Source organism: Taeniopygia guttata, chromosome 1 (genome assembly GCF_048771995.1).
Source record: "Taeniopygia guttata chromosome 1, bTaeGut7.mat, whole genome shotgun sequence".
In the NCBI taxonomy this organism is placed as follows: Eukaryota; Metazoa; Chordata; class Aves; order Passeriformes; family Estrildidae; genus Taeniopygia; species Taeniopygia guttata.
In genome coordinates, this window is record NC_133024.1 from 58,277,059 (window position 1) to 58,294,280 (window position 17,222).

Below are 17,222 nucleotides of genomic sequence, written 5' to 3' on the forward strand. Positions count from 1 at the left end.
AACTATACTTTTGCAGAATAAAATATGACAATGGAGTCACAACCTCAGTCATCCCCAGCCATCCAATGGTAAGAAGATGTTGTGGATTGAATGTCTTGAAAGCATGACAAAACACAAGGCAGGTGCAATAGCTTCTGTCCTGGCCAAATGCTCGCAGATGAATGAAAGCAGCAGCTGGCCCATGCCCTCCTCCTTCAGATGAGAACCGAGGGGATCTACACGGAAGAGCATCTTTCTTTTTATAGAGGGAGAGATGAGAGATGTCATGGTGATGAAATGGGATGTCCTGGGATGTGGCAGATGCCTCACTGAGGCAGCAGGATTTTTTGCTCTAGTTCTAATTTCCATTTCCTTTCCCTGACAGCAGTGCACAGCTGTGCCTGCACTTGCCACTCTGAACTCATTCCTCCCCTCTGCCCTTTAGCTGCTATTTGCATCTCCCATGGCTCAAAGACTTCAGCCCTTCTCAGGTACCTACTGTTATTTCCCAATTACACTTTGCCAAGTTCACTTTCCTTTCTTCAATTTCATAGGGAAAAAAAAAAAAATCATCTATCTGCTGCCTAGTGACATTAATGTAACAGCAGATATGTGTCCTCCCGGCAGCCAGGCTATCCTCTGAGTAGAGCAGTTCATTAATTTCAGGAAGACACGTAATACCTCTGAATCCCTAACACATGGCCCTTGTAATGATAATAATAATCATCTGCTAATGGTGTGTTTTCCCTTCCTCTGAGGAAGCACAACTTTGCTCAGACTTTCTGGGCACAGTGTTTCCAACCCGCTGTTGAAGCCATCAGTACTCTGAAGGTCAAGTCACAAAGAAGCCTGCAAGTGGTGTAAGAGTATGTTCTTCTGATTTATGCCCGATGACTTGTCCAACTAACTTGCTTAAAAGTGTTAATACAGTCAGTCCGAAATCTTAGGGGGCTATTTTCAGGTGAATAAAAAGGAAAAAAATGTTTAAAAAATTCAAGATGCCATGGAGCTGTTCCCAACACATATTTTTTTTGGAGTGAGGGGAAGCTGCTTTTTTAAGGATTGTAGGTTCGGAGGTCACTTCAGAGTACCTGCACTAAAAGCTTGGTAGCAAGGTTTTCATCCTATTCTTTCTCCTTCACCAGCTCCTGTAAACTGTGGGAGGAGCAGGTGGGTTCTGGAGCCAACTCCTCATCCAAGGCAGAGTGACAGTTTAGAGGAGAGTGCCTTACCTGGAGTGTGGGGGCAACCCCTTCCTGAAATTAAAACCCATGCACTTGAATAGAACAGGAAGTTATGAAATGAGTTTTCTTTTTCAAGCACTGACTTTCTGTGAAGATGAGGCTTAAATAATTCTGCTCCGGCATTCCATCTCTCACTTCCTCACTTTCGAGCCTTCATCTTCCACACCACTGTGTCTTGAGCATCTTCTTTCAGGTATTCCACAGACCATAAACCCAAGGAAATGTGGGGACAGGAGCAACATTCTAGAGCAACATTCTAGATCAAGAGGAGGGAGAGCATCAAACAGCATTGACTGCCTTGTAAAATATTCTTCCAGATGCCAGCTGAATTCACATCTTTCATTTATTATCTTACCTCATCAAAAGAAAATAATTGAATGAGTTTATATATTAATAAAAATCAAATATCTTCCTTAGAGAATTTATAAAGGAACTAGGCAGCTACACAGGAAGAGATGGAGGGGACAATACCTGTGCCAGCTCTGCTGCTTCAAAACATAATGAGCAGCATAAATTTTACAGTTGCAGTGTAAAATCTTCACAGAGTTGTCTTAAGAAGGTATATACTGCTTTAAAAATCAAATGTTCTCAGAATTAAAATTTCAATATATCTCTCTGTGACCACTCGGCCATGAAAATGATTACTCTGTAAATCTCAGAATCTTAAGCCTATTTAAATTATTGGCATGAGAGTTAATTAAATCTTTCAAACATTGTGGAAAGAGTAGCCCGGGCAAATGAGCTTAAATTGTTGAAAACTACAATAACAATTAATTATGTCAGGCCAATCAATCATAATTTATTTCTCAGTCAATAAGAACTACTGTTAATGGCTGATTAAACTCAATTAAGGTTTGATGGAAGCACTAGTTTTTAAATACAGGTTAAATTATTGTATCATTTACTAGCAGGATCAAAAATACATAATGGCTCATTTTTTCAATATAAATCCTCTCTCAAAACATATATATTTTGAAAACAAGATTCAATGTCCTTGGTTTTGTTAGCTGGCTGGGCAATCTAGGCTTTTATTAAAGACTTTTTCCCTTGCTGGATTAAATGGAGAAAAACTTGAATCATAAACCCTTGTGGTTCTTTTACATCTGTTTAGCTAATACCAAGTTTAAATGCTTCTGATATCCAGACTAATCCCTGAGGGAGTGGAAAGAAATAATACTTCTTAATTTAGAGAGGACTAGACCCTGTAGACCTACTGGCTTTGTTATTTGTGGGAATCTGACCATCAGGTTGCCTTTGGCTTGGTAGAGGGGGTTTGCCTGGAGGAATCACAGTGCTGAAAAGATGTTATATTACATTTTACCCATCCATTCATGTTCCCATTCTAGCTTCCAGGCTCACTTGTTGCTGCCATCAGTTTCCCACCTCCCAAATTAAACAGAGAAAAATGAGACTTTTAGGGTGCATACCAGGTTAAAATTCTGTTGCACCTTAGTTTTAGGCACTGAGTGATTCTCATGTGTAAGGCATCAGTGAGAATAAGTTATGTGTAATGATGCTGTTAAAATTTGTTAAATCACTTACTATTTCACCAAAGTTTTGTTTGCATTCAATACTAACTGATTTTTAATTTTGTTTATTTAGTGGTTCAAGGCCTGTAGTTAACCCAAGTTTTCCTTTTGCACTGACTCTTTTTACTGGACCAGAATAGAAGTCATTCTTTGAGAGAGACACAAATTACAACTGTTAGGAGGACTTTCCAAGAAGACATTAAATACCTCAACCAAAATGCAGTTTCTATGGCTTAATCCCACACTTTGCAGGTCAACTACATCTCTTATCTTCCATTCTCCTCTGGCCTCAGTGTCTTTAAGGGCACCCAATGCCAACATTGATGGTGTCTCTCCCTTCCAACACAGGATTCATGTTTTACAGAGGTGATGAAGTTTTAGCATGACTAGCACGATGTATAAAATAGATGCACAACTTGTGCAAATTGTACTTTTCATCTTCTCTTTCACACAGAAACGGATGGGATTGCCCATTTCCTTTAAAAGCAGGCCACCTAGTGCTTGCAGAGGTTCAGCACAGAGAGGAGCCCACTGCCAGCACTTTGGTTTGCTCCCTCCCTCATTTGCACTCCCTTCAAACCATGGAGCTGCTCACCTACTTTTCAAAACACACTGTGCCACCATGCAACTTAAAATAACAGAAACTTCAGGTTGTTGATTTCACAGGCCTGTTTCCTGTCTGGCTCTCTGCTACTTGCTTTGCTCCAGCCCTGGGTTTTGTCAGACCCCTCTGTCAACCAGTATTAATGCCCTAATATGGCCAAAAAGCATCAAGGAACATGACAATGTGATTGGGATCAGCTGGATTAATGAACTAAGCCAAGGGTAGAAGGATCTAGCACCAGGAGTGGCCCAGCGAGGAGGCAGTACTGGGAGAAAAGAAGACAAAAGAGAAAGATAAAACAATATTCCCTTTTCACCACCACCAACAAGCCAGCAGAAACCACATCCTCAGGTTCACCAGAGAAAAAGAGGATTAAGGTAGAAACATTGACAGCTTCTCATCCTCCAGACTGACATCAGGGAAAAATAAGAGGAAAAAAATATGCCCCAGTCCTTTACATGGACTATTAAAAATTATGAGCCAGTAGTAGCCATACTGGAATGTGACATCTCCAAAGAAAGCCGGAAGGCACAGCCCAGAATGATGTTACTAATTCTGTAGCTGTATGACTAGACACGTAACCAGTGTCCCAGGAAGACACTTTATCCCAGCATTTTGCTGGAGCTTCCTTTCCTCCCAGTGAGACAAGGAGAAGACCCAGACACCTGCTGTTATTAATGGTCCTGTGGCACTTCTTATAGAATGTCTAAATTCTGGTGAAGGTAAACCCTGTCTGAATTTTGCTTTGGATAAATCTCTCTGTGACAGGTGAGTTTGGAGTGTTTTGTGCATGTGTAAGAAGTGTAAATACTGAGCTATGCAGCCCTGGATATTGTATAGCACAGCTAAATTCAGTCCTGCATGGCTGCCAATGTATTTGGCAATATTCTCTTTTTATTGTTGGGGTTTAGACTTTTAGTTAAAATGAAAAATCAGTAATTTTTCATTCTAATCTGTTTTTAAAGATGTGTAGAGCTCTTATTTTTATTAAAAATGAAGAAAAAAAGAAATGTAACACTAGCTAGAGGATCAGTCTTCATCAACAACAAGAAAATTCCTGGAAAAGCTATGTCTTATCCTGTAAAACTTGAGAAAATTATTGAATGACAGAAGTTATAAATAAATGTTTTCTATATTTGGTCTGCATTGGGTAATGGGCACCTTCATATATATCTTTTGTTAACCACAAAGAATACAGGCTGCACTGTTGTATCTGGGATGGAAATCCTGACATTTCTATAGTGGTAGGAAATTTAATAGTAGAAGAGTTCTAAACAAGAATCTTTCCAAACAAAAAAAAGGCTGCAATTTTGCTCCCCAGTGCATTGTCCTGTTGGCAGAACTTTACTTTTGACTTAGGATCATTTCACATTAGCTCTGTATCGCCCTGACAAGTCTTCACCTGCAGTGTGCATTACTATCTTTCCTGAAAAGAACTGGAGAACACCCACACTAAAAAGCCTCAGCAGAACACTTTATTTTAATGAATATAATGTATTTTCTCTAGCACAGTGTGTATTTTTCACTCACATACACATATATAATGCCCTCAAATACACCATATAGCTATGCTGTTGCAATTTATTATTCATATTAATTATAAATATTAATTTCAAATTTCCAAATATTTTAAAACTCATCACTTATAAAGCTGTAATTAATTTTACTTGGAAATCCAGCCTCATAATCAATCATCAGTATCTATCAGGTTTCTGCAATCTCATCAAATGAATTTACATTAAAAAAATTATCCTCCCCTGGCACACTTGAGACAGAAGGGGACCAAAAAAAACAGCCTTGAATTAAAAACAAGCCAAAGGCAGGAAGCTATAATTTGTACTCTGGATCCTGGCACATTTCTCATTTCACATACCAGTTATCAGGAGTGGCCTTGTGTATTCTAAAACTGTCCCTCATAAAAAAAAAAAAAATCCAAACTTCTATTTTTGTGATAGGGAAAAATGAGCCCTAAAGCTGCAAAGGCGTAAAAGGCTCCTCCTCCCTGGATCCTGAAGGAGACAGGAGGAGAAAGGGTGCCTTTGAGCAAACCTGTCTTGCCAGAGCCTGAGGCAACCAAGATGGGAGACCAAAACATTGGATTGCTTCCTAGCAGGAGCCACATGCAGAGTCCTCGTGATCCTTCTGAAACCCCGGAGTTCTTCCCCACACAAATCATTCATCTCCATCAGCTCTCAACCACAAAAAAATCCTGGAAAATGAACACATTTTGCCAATGAACAAGAAATCGGATCAATGTAACTTCATTTTCTGGTGCAAAAATAGTAAAGCTGGGCTTGTAGGGGAAGGGAAATCCATTTCCATTTTTCTCCTTTGGTATAATGTCTTTTAAAGGGTGTATTACTAGAGAATCCATCATCAATATGTTATTGTTAACTTACCCTTCAGTGGCTTTATTATACTCATAAAGAATTGGGTGGTTCAACACTTATGACTATTACAGACCTTTTAGCATAAAGTAAAGAGATACAAATATTATCAGTGCTTCAGCTACTAATTTCTTTTCTGTATCCCATCCTCATTGCCCCTAGGGAACCAAAAACCATAGTTGATAAATCCTTATGTAACTTTTAGTAGCATATTTTTCAATAAACTATTTGACTGCAATCTCTCAAGATAACCAACTTGAAGGGACAAGCCTCCGTATTTCCATGTACTCCAAGCTCATGAAATTTAAAGCTACTGGTAATTCTGGAAAGTTTTTTGGCAGACAAGGAAAAAATAAAGTAATATTTTTACAAGTCATCTTTCAGGATCAGATTCTGATTTATCTAAAGCACATCTGTTTTATTATGTAATGTATGACCCAGGCAGTTATCTGAAAGCAAATATTAATTCTCGTTTTCCATTCATTTTTAGGCAGAACAATGTCTTATCAGCTGTAAATGATGACACATTGTTGAAGTTCAAACAATTTGATTTTAAAACAGTTGTATTATGTTTTCAAATATTCCTAATGCACTTTCTTGCAACTGAGCAAAGAGGCAATGGATTAGTCCCCTTTTGACTGATTGAAAAGATTTTGACTTTATATGCAAAAATATATATTTATATTGTGTATACATATATATATCTATATTATGATTTTGATTTTATATACAAAAATATATGTTTATATTATGTTTATATATATATATATGTATGTATATATATATACATCTACAGCTTTAAAGCATAAGTGGCCACAAAGAAGATACTTTCAACAAAGTTAATTAAATTCCTTAATTAGAAGAATAACTAATACTTCAATGGTACATTGTGCAAAGGTTGGACCATGGACTATGGTTCAATGGTAGTAGGTCCAAAATACCCAGTAAACTACAATGTTACCAGGATGTATAATTTTAAGCTACATTTTGACTCCTGAAAAACTCAATTTACTGTCACAATCAAGTAAGCTTCAATTTAAAAGCAGTTTAAAACTTAAATTTATCTGGTTCTCAGTAGGCCGTGTAAATGTAACATTTCTGAGCTGAGAAATGTACCTAGAAATTTTTAATTGGAAAAATAAAATTGCCTTCAGTGAAGATAGCTCAGAAAAAGCTACTCAGAAATCTTACAGTGGTAGGGAAGAACTCACAGCATTTCTTTCAGATATTTCTGTTCTGTGCTTCATTTTGGCAAAGATTTTGTGTCTTCAAACAGCAATTTACAAAGAAGTCCTTGGAAAGGATTGTACAGTGACTTTTTCACAATGGCAACCCCCACATGATAAAAATTCCCTCTCTCTGACATGAGGTTTTCAGGATCCTTTGTATACAGCAATGTTATATAACCATGTGGATGGGGGAATGAGGCACTTCTAGGTTGTCTTGAGTGATGGTTTCCTTGACACTCCCAGTTTTTCCTTTTTTTCTTTTTTTCTTTTTTTTGAGGGAGAGAGAACTGAAAACAAAGTTTGGGAGAAGAGAAGTTATTAATGCTCCTATTTTGCTGAAAGGTCCATCCAAGACATGCAAGGACTTGGTAGTTTCCAGTCAATATTTTGATGGAAAAAGACAATAATACCATAATTAAAGTGCACTCATGTTTTAAGAGAATTTCTATTATAGACTGAATCAGAGGGGAAATTAAATAATCTCTGAGTATGTGGCAACACGGAGGAAATTGAGAATCAGAAGGACTTACATGACACCCAGCAGCAGTTATTCATGTGTGGAATATAAACAAGACAAGCCAAATGGTCATATTGAGACTGACTTAAACCTTAAACATATGCTAGAGTTATTTCATCTAAGATGAAGAGCACATTTCAGGATATGTTGCAGCAGCACACAGCAAACTGTGTAACAGCTCCAGCAGAAATTAAGGAGAAAGCACATAATAAACATTATACTGAACCATTTTCATTGTGGGAAAATACTATGAAAATTATTTCCAGTTCAAGAATAAACTCTGTAAAACCAGTAATAAACTGGACCATTCTTAGAAAATATAAAGGTCACTGAAAACTGACATTGAATTAATTTGGAATCCAGATGCTGTAGCATCTCCACAGTAGTTGAATTCAAGAGAGAAAATAAGTCACATTTGTTTACATGTGGAAGGCACAGGATTTGAAAAGCGTCTCAGCAAAGCATCTGGTTTTCCTCTAATTTCACAATAGGAATATCAGAGACTAGTTACATAGACAAAGTTGCAGAAAATTTAATTACCACTGAACATTTACAAGGGAATTTGTTATTCCCTGGAGTTACCACAGTGGTGGTAAGGATGGTATATGACATCTCTGGGCATTCAAGAGGAAGTATAGGCAGCAACTGTAAACAAACAAGAGACGTGTATAATGTGTACAATGTCTGCAGATCTAAGGAATTTTAAGATTTATCCTACTATAGAAATTATCTAAACATTTTAAAAAAGCATTTGAAAAGTACCTTTTATGATAATGTCATAACCATGAACTACAGGAGGGCAAAGATGTAGCTTTTTTTATTACAAACTGATCTGATACCTTTCCAGAAATACACCAAAAGGGAAAAATAACTGGAGCATTACAAGAATCTTGCAATAATGTTTAGGTTTAGGGTTACACTGAGCTCAGTACCTAAGCACAGCTACTTCTGACAGAGAAGTGTGCTCTCCATATCGGTGTTGACCTCCACATCTCCAACTTCCCAATAAAGACCACTATCACTTCCCTAGGTCAGAGGATGTTTTTGCCGCATTATTGGATTTTGGCAAGTTTATCTTAAATTCATCCTCAAATATGGGCTGAAGACAAGGAGACAGTGCATTATCTAATAGCAGACAAGTGCTTATTCCAATCTCACACTGTACTGCCTGCAGTAACTGCATAACTTTCATTTGCAGGGCATACACAGACAGATGCCATGAGGTATTGCTGACACACAAGGTTATTTGAATGACAATCAGAAAACTAGCAATGAAGGACACTCAGAAAACTCCCTCATGGTCTTGGGTATCATCATTAATCCTTAAGGAAAATTATTGGATTTAATCTGCTCATACAAGCAACAGATATATGCCTAAGTCACAAGGCAAAGCTGAAGAAAGAAACACATAAGGAATAAAAGTACAGCAGAGCTACATCCTTTCCTGACAGGAGTCACTTATTGAGAGGGTGTTTGGCCATCTTCTAATTGAACAGATTGGCACTGGAAATTCTGGATTGCCCTGGCTCCATCAAAACTTTCTACAGAAGCTCTAGCCATGATTTGTCTGTGGCTGCTGGCCAGACTGGCTTCTTACCGTAGTTCAGCTGACTGGCTATACAGCTCCCTGGCATCAGGCCTACTGCTCAGTTGGTTTCTTGGCTTCCCAGGCTTGTCAGCTGGCAAAGAAATAGATTGTTCCATTTTTGCCAGAAAGGCTGCAGAATGCAGAGCCAACACGTTTTGTTCCAGCACTCGATGAAACAAAATATTGACAAGCTGGAATTTCCTGTAGAGTAAAGATTTCACTTCCCAGCCAGCTCCAATTACTATTGTATGGTCTTGTGTAACACAGTGACGGCATTTATCACGTCCTCTAATAAACACAATGCACAGACAGGATGTGAATCCAGGGAGCTTTCCAAGGCTTTGGATAATAATCTCATAGCATCTGCAACCATCTCTGTGGAGTACAATGCATCTTTTGATAAGGTTAGCATGTGATGCCTTCCATTCTGCATTAAAAGGTCTCCTAGGCTGGTTCTCAGAACTTGTCTGTCAGCAGGACATTACTGGCCAGTTCAGTATAGAACTGTGGATGACATCCTTTATGCATAGTTTTGGAAACTTACATAGGTAACAGAGCAAACTCCAGGGAAAGAGGAACCAGTAATAACCGCAACATAGTTACATATATGAAGATTATTGGGTTTTCACTGTTGAAAAAAATAATAAGTTAAAATACCACAACCATGCAAATAAAAATGACTCCTCAAACATGCCACTGGAAACAATGGATTTGAGAAGGATTTGGTGAAGAGAAACCAAAAAATGCCATCACATTATACCATGATGCCATAAACTCAACCCTTGCTGGAAACAAACACCATAGTCCAGCCCAGGTTTATGACAAGAAGACTCATAGAATTACCCACTGAGGCGCAGAGTTCCAGTTTTGGAGGTGTCAGGGGTATCAGGAGTGTTTTCAACGAGACACTGAACAGGCACTTAATGGCAAAGCAAGTCAATGCCTGGGTGTGAACTTGCAGCAGCACAAGACCATTTAAGCTGTGTCTGTTCTCAGTGCCGTGCTGACACATTTATTATGTTGGTGAACTGGATCAGCAAAACGGAAGGAAAGCACGTTGTTCTCTGGTCCTCTCAGTTCAATCTCATTTATCGCTTGATTTCACAAATGTTCACGCTGGCACAGGCCAGAAGCAGCGCAGACGCAGGAGCAGGGAGCTGGGCTGTAGAGCTGAAGGGTATGTTACAAACAGATAAGCCACTAGAAGTCATTCATGAAATTATTATACTGAGAGCGATGAGCTTTAGATTTTTATTTTGAGGGAGTTGGGAGGGAAGAAGGAGGGTGGAATATTTCTGAGCACGGCAGATCCTTGCCAGCTTGCTGCAATGGGATCAATGGAAAAGGCTTACACAGGTTTTAAGACTGGAAGAATATGTTCCTCCTATTAAAGGTAGGAATAATACTATAAATTACTCATCTGCCCTTGTGAAGGCAATCCTTATTATAATAAGTATAGCTTACAGGATATAATTTCAGGTCTGGCCTGAACTTAATAAAGCTGTAGTTGTAGAGGGATATTTTCCAGAGGCAGTATCATCAAAAAACCCAAAAAAACCAACATTGACATAATCATGCAACTGTGTAGTTTTCGTGTACTGAGGAGGAAAATATAAGTAAGTGACTAGTAAAAAAATGGGTGAAATAAAAGTCACATAAAGCCACAGAATATTTCTTCAACACCTTTTATAGAACTGGCATTCAATACCTGAGAGACATGACATATAACTCACTCTGAGACAGCCTCTAAACAAGTTGTTCCAAGCCAGTGATCCTGAAGTACCAAGTTTAATAGAAAGGTGCAGCCAGTGAGTCAGGATACTACCAGGGACATGACAGTAGTTTTGACAAAAAGATTCTAAAGATGCCTATTTCTCATACCAAATGAGCAGGCAGAAAACATCAGAGATGCATGGCCAGCTCTGCCTGATGCCGATTCCTTCCGTGGGGCCTGATCCTGACCCCCACATGTGGACTGGTGTCCCAGTCTGGCCTAGACCCATCCCTGTCCTGATGCCCCACAGCTGGGGCTGTCCTGGGCTTGCCCTCCTCCCAGGCTGGGCTCAGTGGGATGGACTCTGACTGGTCAGACCCTTCCTTGAAAAATATAAAATTCACAGGACACAAAATACTAGAGCCCAGAAACCAACACTGTATTTGTTCATAAATAATATAAATTTTAAGAAGTGTTAGCTGACCAGACAAGTTTCCCATGCTTTACCATAGGCAGTATTTAAATAAATTGTAAAAAAATAATTTAAAAAAAATCATTATTTCAAAGCTATCCCCATTTTTATTATTGTATAAAAAAAAGAACAATTTTTTGTGACCAACAATAGTATGCCATGGGTTATGTTTCATAGTTTCCTGATGAGGGTAAACTTTGATTTTTCTCAAGGTTTTGGCAGCGAGCCATAGGAACTCATTATTCTGAACAGTCTAAGGGGAATTCTAAAACAAAGGGAATAAAAAGCTTAACTTATTTTTAAAGCATGTTTTTTCATGTTTACATTTCTTCCACAGCTATTTCGTTTTGTAATTTTTTACTTACTGTTGATCTATAAAAAACAATCATACATTAAAAACAACAAAACCCTTTTACAGAATTTTTATCTTTCATGAAAACTAAGTGTATTTAATGATGGAGTTGGTTTTGTTGTTAAGCTGAAGATGAGCAAGCTGTTAAAATATTTTTGTTCAAAATACAGTGTATTTCCAAATCAGACTGGTTTCAATGGGTACTGAAACGATGACTAACTTGAGTTAAATTTCAAACTATTATTCATTTACTATTTCTCCATCCCATAGGGACCCACAGGCCCTGGGAGCATGAGGAACATTTTATTTGTCTGACTTGTGGCAGAGTGAGACACAGTTTAGAACCAATCTTTTGTTTCTTTTATCTGTGTAGTTTTTGCATGACTTTGTTGCACATCTTAGTAGTTTTTAGGATAAATGAAAATGTAGTTCACCTACCTGTTGGCAAAAATTAATATGGACCCCCTGACTTCTGAAGTGTCTAAAATGATTGTAAAGCTCATGAAAGATAAGGGAAATAAAAGCCACAGCTTAAAAACAGCAGGTAGGCAGAAGCAGGAATTATCTAGAAGATTAAGGGAGAGTCAGTAGCAAAAATATTCTCATCTTTTTTATAGGTCTTAGGTGGTATCCAGAAGAAAAGTGGAATTTATGAGGGGGCTAGGGTAGTTCTCTTTGTCTTTTTCTCTGTAAAATGGGGTAGGTTAGAGCTTAAAACCATCCAGCACCGAAAAAACTACATTCTTTTAATGACGTTTTTCTTACCTAACCCCTTCCCTCGTAAACGAAGTTTGGGAATTTTTTTAAAAATTTTTTTTCTTTTTTTTTTTTTTTCCTGAATGTAGCTTTGGGGTCACTTTCTTTTCTGCGTTGCAGAAGCTGCAGCAGGCACACGCTGCCCCGTCTCCAGCTGCGGAATTCCGGCTGCCCCGCGTTTCACCCTCACACGCGGCTCTCGGGAAGGCCCGTCCCGATTCCCGGAGTCTCTCCTCTGTGGGGGGCAGAGTTGTCAGCCCACACTAATGAGATGGTCCATTGTGCCTTATTCAACCCATCTCCTGGCTGTGTCCCTGCTGCCAGGTTAGTGCCTGCACGAGCTGCTGCTGCTGCTACTGGAGTTTTATGCTGGGAAGCTACACGAGATTACCGCTTCCATCCAAATGAGAAATCCCAGGCCCCTACACCTACACGCACAGCAGAACAACTCACGAGGAGGTGAAAATCAATTGCCTATCTGCTGGCTAAAGGCACATCTGGTGCCCTGGGGACTCCAGCAGCACTGAATTTAAGACGGCACTGTGAAGGGAAGGCGGCACGGGATTTTCAGACCGGGTCTCAGAGTCTTGTCTGCACTTCGTCCGACTAAAACCAGGACGCAGCCCCATGCTGAGGCCGGCGGCCGGGCATGAAAGAGCACCCAGAACAAGTGGGCAGCAGCCCCCGACCCCGACGGAGGAAGCAGGACAGCCCGGCCCCCCGGCAGGCACAGGGCTCCCGGGGGCTTTGCCCATGCCGTGCCCACCACCGGGCACTCCCCGCGGGAGGGGCTGGGACGGGGCAGGGGACGGGGCAGGGGATGGGGCACTCCCCGCGGAGGGGCTGGACGGGGCAGGAGCCGGGGCACTCCCCGCGGAGGGGCTGGGACTGGGCAGGAGCCGGGGCAGGAGCCGGGGCAGGAGCCGGGGCAGGAGCCGGGGCACTCCCCGCGGAGGGGCTGGGACGGAGCAGGAGCCGGGGCAGGGGCCAGGGCACTCCCCGCGGAGGGGCTGGGACGGGGCAGGAGCCGGGAGCCCGGACCCCGCTCCGGGCGTGGCCGGCACGGGCCCTACGCGCGCTCCGCCGCCGGCTCGGCTGCTTCCGGGGCGGCCGCCGTTTTCCCGCCAATAGGAGCGCGCAGCGGCGGCGGCGGCGGCGGGGGCGGGGCTGGGCGGGAAGCGTCGCGAGAGCGGGGGCGGGGCGGGCCGGAGGGGGCGGGGCCCGGGCCGGGGCGGGGGCGGCGGGGCCGGTCGGGCGCTGCGGGACCGCGGCGCTGCGGGGCCATGGCCGCGGGCGGCGGGCGCTGAGGAGGCGGCGGTGCTCACGGCGACAGCCACAGGTACGCAGCGCCCGCTCTTCTTCCCACCCCCTGCGGTCGCTGCCCCGCGGGCCACCCTGCTGGGAAGCTCGGGCGCAGGGCGGGGCGCCGCCGCCGGCCTGTCAGCTGGGGCTCGCTGCCACAGGTCGCCCGCGGGCTCCTGGGGAGCCGCATCCGCTGCCGCCCTTCCCAGGGAAGAGTCCCCTGGGGCAGCGCAGCTCCCGCGGGCCCCACGGGGAGCGGGGAGCGGGCCGGGGGCGAGGCCAGGGCCCCCGGCCCGCAGCGCGGGGTGACACGAGGTGAGGAGGGGGTACCGCAGCGCTTCGCTCCGCACCCAGCGTGCGGGGATCGCCGTGGCACGGCCCCCGGTGTCCCCGTGGGCCAGGGCTGTCGGCCCGCAGTCTCCGCTGGGAGCTGAGCGGCTGTGCTTGTGCAGTCGTAGTCTGTGCTCGGAGGCTCCGTGAGTTCACGTTCCCTCCTGCATTGTTTGGGTTGCCGTCGGTGCGCACGGGTTAAGTAAGTTCAGCCTGCTCTCAACATTTCGCTGTACAAGTGTCTCCTCGCCCTCCCTCCCTCCCGCCGCATGTCCTCCCAGTTCCTCTTCTCCCCCGAGGGAGGAGGAACAAGGAGCGTTCCTCCTTTGCTTTCTTGGCTCTTTTGAGGGGCTTTCTTTGGCTCTCTTATTACAACCAAAGTACTTTTCTCTGGTTTCCAAAAGAAATCCAGTATGCAAAAGGAAAAAAACAAGGGTGAGCTGTAGATCCGAACTGTATTTAAAGGTACAGCCTTCTCTCTGATGTATTTCCAGAGTGAGATAGGGAGGGGAAAATGCCACTTACATTGTATCTGGAAAAGATCAGTGATACTGAAATAAATGGTAACAATGTCCAAAATTTATTCAGGTTACACTTGGAAGAGTATACATGGTTCATGTTTGTAAGATTTCAGAATCGTATAGTTAGACTTTAGTGATGGTACCACCTATATTTAATTAATCATTGAGAACTAAACAAGGTATTCTGTGGTGAAATTTTCTCTAGATGGGAGTAAGTTTTCTTGAGAAAATGCTGCAGCTTAGAAAATAATAGCCCCACCTTACTGGATGTGGTTCTGTCATGTACAAAATAACAGACTGAAGTACAGAAACTTAAAGTTAATTGCATGAGCCATAAAATCCAGACCAATGGATGCCCTAGTACATCAACATAAATTTTTTTCCCAGGAAGTATTTAAGAGTCGAGACCCGGGACTGGGGGGAGGCTGTGGGTGATGACTAGCTAGTGATGATGTAGGAAAAGAAAATGATTGATTCTTTTGAAATTGCTGCTTCTGTGTGACAGAAATACAGTGTAAGAGAATTAAAACCAAGCAAGAAAAGGAGGACACAGCCTGTCATTATTGCTTACCTAAATGGTGTATTTTGCTCACTTTTGATGTGTTTTGCTTTTGATGTGGGTAGCTGTGGTTAAGACAACTTGTGTTTCATACCTGGACTTTCAAGACTGCTGACCTGATCAGTGAAACTGATAAATCATTAGAAATGAGAAATAGAGAAGGATACATTAGACTATTCTACCTGCTTGTCAGTGTAGACTTGCTTAATTTGGTTTTTAATAGCAATTGTTTGGTAAGGTTATAAATACACATGCAAGACAACCAGGGAATCAGGCCCAACCAATACAAATTTACAAAAGGAAGGTTCTACTTGACCAATCTGATCTACTTCTATGACAAAGTCACCCACTTAGATGAGAGAAAGGCTTGGATGATGTCTATCTTGACTTCAGTAAGGTGTTTGACACCATCTCCCACAGCATCCTGCTAGAAAACCTGGCTGCTCACGGCTTGGATGGGAGTACTCTTCTGTGGATAAAAAACTGGCTGGATGCACAGAGAGTGGTGGTGAATGGAGCTAAACCCTGCTGGAGGCCGATCATTAGTGGTGTTGCCAGGGGTCAGTTCTGGGGCAAGTCCTGTTTAACACCTTTATTGGTGATCTGGACATGGGGATTGAGTGCACCCTCAGGAAGTCTGCTGACAGCACCAGGTTGGATGGGAGTGTTGAACTACTTGAGAGTAGGAGGGCTCTGTGTGTAGACCTAGACAGGCTGGATCAATGGGCTGAGGCCAGTGGTATGAGGTTCAACAAGGCTGAGCGCTGGGTCTTGCACTTGGGTCACAACAACCCCACTCCTTGCTGCAGGCTGTGGGGAGAGTGGCTGTAAAACTGTTTGGCAGAAAGGGACTTGAGCGTTCTGGTTGACAGTAGCTGAACATGAGCCAGGGTGTCCCCAGGTGGCCAAGAAGGCCAATGGCATCCTGGCCTGTAACAGCAATAGTGTGGCCATCAGGACCAGGGCAGGGATTGTCCCCCTGTACTTGGAACTGGTAAGTCACATCTTGCATCCTACGTTCAGTTTTGGGCCCCTCACTTCCAAAAGGACACTGAGACACTGGAGCACATCTGAAGAAGGGCAGCAAGGCTCATGAGCGGTGTAGAACACATCTTATGGCTGAAGGTGCTTAGCCTGGAGAAGAGGAGACATGGAGGAGGCCTTATTGCTCTCTGTAACCACCTAAAACAAGGGTGTAATGAGGTGGGGGCCAGTCTCTTCTGCCATGCCTGCAGTGACAGGATGAGAGGAAATGGATGGTTAGGCTAGATAATCATGTAGGCCTCTTCCAACCTTGATGATTTTATGATTCTGAGAGTGTTGTTCTTAAGGTATTTTTAAATTTCATATTTAGAATGAATCATTCAAAGCTGAGTGTTTCATTAAGCCTGGCTTTTGCAAATCATCGTCAGAGTTTTCTAGGCTAATTCAGGTCCATGTGCTGAAGACAAAAAAAAAAGTACTCTTTTTTTAAAAGAAAGATGTCTATTTCTGCTCTAGTAGTACAAAAACCACCTCATTTTAAAAACATAATATAGATATACTATTGTCGTTGCCTAGAACTTTTTATTTGAAATTTAGTTTTAATAAGGCCATACGTATATTTTAAATTTATTGTTCAAATTTGTCATAACCTGTATGTGTTTAACATAGGTGTGCACATGTCCACATGCCTCTGTAGCAATTGAAGAGATTTACTCAGCACATTTACAGATAATAGATAACGTTTCTTCTTTTCTGCCAGCTAAGGTTTGTCAATACACACTGACTTAAAGTAAATTTAGGCATGGGATAGACTTACACAAAGAGTATAAATCCATAGCAAATTTCCTGTTGGATTCCCTTAAGCTGATTATTTAATTTTGCTCCTTACATATATTCAAACAAGGATACGTGCATATGGAAGAGGTAGCTAAATGGTTTTTACATGCTCTGATGAGAAGAGTGTTCTTCAGCAAATCACTGGAAAAATGGGTTTATAAACTTATAGAGTTCTTTGGTCTAGAAGGAATCTTTAAAGCCCATCTTGTCCAAGTACCCTGCAGAGAGCAGGGACATGTATAGTTAGAACAGGTTGCTCAGAGCTCTGCCCAGCCTGATCTTGAATGTTTCCAGGGATGGGGCACCGACAACCCCCAG

The 17,222-nt window shown here is 42.2% G+C and overlaps 1 protein-coding gene across 8 annotated transcripts in view; it reads left to right on the forward strand.

The window, feature by feature from the left end:
• Nucleotides 1-13,577: 13,577 nt before the first annotated feature.
• Nucleotides 13,578-17,222, forward strand: part of AKAP11 (A-kinase anchoring protein 11) — a 43,366-nt gene continuing 39,721 nt past the window's right edge. For 6 of the 8 annotated variants that reach the window (XM_030272070.4, XM_072928748.1, XM_072928745.1 and 3 more), the window contains exon 1: nucleotides 13,578-13,710. The gene's annotated coding sequence lies outside the window, so the exon portion shown is untranslated. The other 2 variants (XM_030272081.4, XM_072928735.1) reach the window with 2 other exon arrangements.